Genomic DNA, 3987 nt, shown 5'->3' with positions numbered 1-3987 from the left:
AACGAAGAGTAGCCCCCGCTTACCACAACTAGAGAAAGTCTGTGCACAGCAACGAAGACCCAACACAGCCAAAAAAACAAAAAACAAAAAACATCACAGTTAAAGAACTCAACCAGGCATTGTTATATTTAAATAATTCAATTAAGAAAATCTTCTCGTAATCAGTGGCCAAGACAAGGGGAAACATACCCCTATCAGAATGTTGTTTAGCAACTCTTCTTTCTGCCTTGATGTTTTATTAATGTTTTTCATTGTACCATGTTGTCACTTTCAAAACATGTTCTTTGACTTTTTTTCCCAATTACTACATATAAAGTTGCTCAAAATATATCTGCCAAGGGTGGTAGATCTTCTTTCTTGATTAAAAAAAAAAAAGGAGGTCATAAGAGTGGCCAGATCAAAGGGAACTTGTAAGTTCTGCAGGTCAGAAGTCCAGGCACGACATGACAGGATTCTCTGCTTAGGGTCTCACTGGGCTGAAGTCAAGGTGTTGCCTGAGCCTGCACTTCATATCTGGGGCTCAGGTTCCCATCCAAGCTCATTCAGGTTGTTGACAGAATTCAACCCCTTGTGGTGGCAGGACTGAGGACCCTGCTTTCTTGCTGGCCTTCAGCTGTGGGCTGCTCTTAGCTCCTAGAAGCTGCCCACCATTCCCTGCTACATGGCCTTATGCACAGCTGGCTTTTGCCATCTTGTAGACCAGTCAAAATGTGTCTCTCTGATTTCCTCTTCTGTGATCAGCAGAGAAAAACTCTGTTACTAAAGACTCATATGATCAGGTCCAGCCCACCAGGGTGGTTTCCCTATCTTAAAGTCAATTGATTTGGGACATTAATTACATCTGTAAAATCCCTTCAAACCAACACATGGTTTTTCACTGAATAAGTGGAAGAAGATATGTGTACATCAGGGGCCGGGAATCTTGGAAGGTCATCTAAGAATTCTAACTAAGAGTCAGATATTTACTATGTGGCCAATTACATGGGACACATTAGAGGAAAACAATATAAAAATATCATACCACATGAAGCATGTGAAGCATACATTTTTAGAAAGTTTAGGATATATATATATATATATATATATATATATATGTAAGATACTAGTATGTTACCATTTCAGAAGCTTTAGGAGATAAGCAGATATAAATTGTCATCAGAATAGGCCAATATAGATGTTTTACATGTTATTCTCTGTTAGTATTCATTCAAATAATTTTAATAGATGATATTTTTTAATGTGCTTATAAATATGTACGTAATGAAAATGTATAAGTTGTCATTTTACTATTTGAGCACTCCTTTTTTATTTCAGATTCATGGAATTTGAGAGAGGGACCTTAGAGATCATGTCATCCTTTGTTAGCACTTAAGGGTAAGATAGTTGAAAGGAGATTTTCCTGTTTATAGTTAATAAAATATCAAGGCTCTATTATATGTTTTTTGAATATGTGTACTTCTTTTCAAATGATAACAGATGTGACCATCCTAATGAGTACATTTCTCGAAATAGAGCAGAAACTTAAATAGCTAGAATGGGCAGGATACCAAGGAAACAGACTAATCAGGCAGATGGTGACTGTTTCCTAGGGAAAGTCTGAGTAAACCAGTAACTTTGCAGCAGTGATCTGAAAATAAAGGAACATTTGTGGGCATGGAAAACTTACTGCTTTTTCATATATGTTTTTCCTTATAATAAATAATTAGATATACGTACATACTTTTATGTATTACCATTGATAATATGAAATTTAGTCATTTCCTTCATTATAATGTTTTCTTTTCATATTAACCAAATTTTGTCAAAAATTTTTTGTAATTAAGATGCAGCAATGGATTTCCTTTTTTTTTTTGCAAAACCTTTGGAGTATTTCTATTAGTCTTTTAAAATTATTTAATCATTTTGAAATGAGTTGATTTTTAAATTTAATAAAATAGATTTACAAATGACAGAGCTCTGGTAGTATAAAAATAAAAACTACAGTCAACTGAAGTGCATTTGCTAAAGAATGAAATTTTGCTTAAAAAACAGAAGTAAAAAAACACATCCTAGCAGGAAACCAGGAACGGAATAAAAACACAAAAAGGTATCTCTGGCACAATGCCCTGAAGGTCAACAACCATGGCCAAGAGCATGAGGTAATGTCAGAAATAAGAAAACACCCTGGATCAGATCCTTGTCACTCTGATCCTAAGACCATTAGTGATCATGTAAAAATGTAATCTGTATAGTGATTTATAAGGTTGTCGTATATTGTATTTCATTTCTACTTCATAACATCCTGGTGAGGCAAAGCAGTTCTTGTTATCCCCATTTTACAGATGAATAAATTATATAGAGAAATTAGGTTGCCAAAATTCAAGTTACTAAGTGGCAGAACAGGAACTAGAACTGAGTCTTCTAATTCTGAATCCAATACACTTTTGGAATCCCATACACTTTTGGATTGAAGAATGGAACAGTCAAGACAGAGTGGCTATAGTTGCAAAAATGAATTTGTTTCCATTTAGTATCTTAATATATAGACAGCCCATAATTTGCCTGTATTCTTACTATAGCACGCTGTATTTCGTTTATAAAGATAATGCTTGGAGGTTAGCATTATTAAAAAATTGTATTCATCTTCTTTCCAAAAGTGGTGAAGGGTTTGCATTTTCATAGAAATTTCTTTGCATGAATTTCTTTGCTTTGTCTCTCTTAGTGTCAACTGAAAGAAATCAAAAGGAGCAGCTACAAAACAAAGGGAATCTGATGGATCTTGCAAGGGATGAATCCTTCACATTGATTTCATGATGCTTAAAATACTTCACACAACATCCAAGTTCATTACAGAAGGATAGGAAGGATGAATTTGAAAAAGGTAGTGAAAAGGAACCAACTTTGGGGGGCTTGCAATCCAATGCAAGCACCAATACCCTCTCATGGTCTGTTCTTCTAAGAGAGGACAACTCTCTTAAGGACTACACATATTTTGTACTTTGTCTGACCTCCTCCCCATCTGTCATTAAAAAAAAGCTATACCTTAGGAAGAGTAGGAGTAAACAGAATGCTTCCAGTATCCCAACATCTATAATCCCTGTAGTCTTCTAGAGAACAAAGACTCTGAGATATATATATATATATATATATATTGCGCCTAGAAAGAAATGGTAAAAATTTAGTTGTTTACAAAGCATATGCGTGTATGGGAGTCTTTGGCACAGGCACAACCTCTGCTCACTATGACCTTTTCCTTTTATTCCAGGACAAACCACTAAGCACTACCCAGCATTCCTTGCATTTAGGTATGTCCATACGACTGAATTCTAGCCAGTGGAATCTAAGAAAGTGTGTTGTGTCATTTTTAGACCAGGTCCATGTGATCCTACATTCTCCTTTCCTCTTTCACTTGCTAAAGGATGATCTTGGAAGGCATAAGTGGAAGTAGGCAAAGTCTGCTACAGTTTGAAGTGCTGAATGACTGTGGTGGGGCAAATAAACCCCAATGCAACCTAAAAATCTTCAGCCGCCTTGGTCTGTTTATGTATGAGAGAAATAAATTTCCATTATGTTTGAACCATTATAAATTTGGGGTCAAATTATTACAGGTCTTAGTCAGTTTAGTTTACCTTAACTAAATTCAGTACCCTAGACAAAGTGTCCCATCAGAGAATACACTTCTGATTTTCTTTTTTAATAAATGAGAAAAGTCGCCAACTGTTTTCTTGTAGCCCATCCTTTCCACCTGAGAGTCTTCACTATTGCCTCCTCTCTGAGCTTGTATCACTTATACAGAAAACGATGTGTTCCCATTTCATCTTGGGCTCAACAGCACTGGTCCACTCTATCCCTAATCTCAACTGTTCCATGTCCTTTAACTCAAAAGACCCTGATTAGTTCAGGTAAAAATTCTGTTAACTGAATATAATCCTGGATTAGGACCAGTCAAGATTGCTGGAGACAATACGACCTCAGAATCTGAGGCATTAGAAAACCCAAGACGTCACC

General features: G+C 36.0%; 1 long non-coding RNA gene across 1 annotated transcript; it reads left to right on the top strand.

Moving 5' to 3' along the window:
- Positions 1 to 1318: 1318 nt before the first annotated feature.
- On the top strand, positions 1319 to 3524 carry LOC132518141 (uncharacterized). Its single transcript, XR_009539867.1, has 3 exons — positions 1319 to 1374; positions 2702 to 2860; positions 3245 to 3524. It is a non-coding gene; the product is annotated as an uncharacterized LOC132518141 (long non-coding RNA).
- The last annotated feature ends 463 nt before the right edge of the window (positions 3525 to 3987 follow it).

The sequence above is a fragment of the Lagenorhynchus albirostris genome, chromosome 3 (assembly GCF_949774975.1).
Source record: "Lagenorhynchus albirostris chromosome 3, mLagAlb1.1, whole genome shotgun sequence".
Taxonomy (NCBI): Eukaryota; Metazoa; Chordata; class Mammalia; order Artiodactyla; family Delphinidae; genus Lagenorhynchus; species Lagenorhynchus albirostris.
The sequence above is the reverse complement of the archived record's forward strand: the minus strand, read 5'-3'. Positions and strand labels throughout refer to the sequence as shown.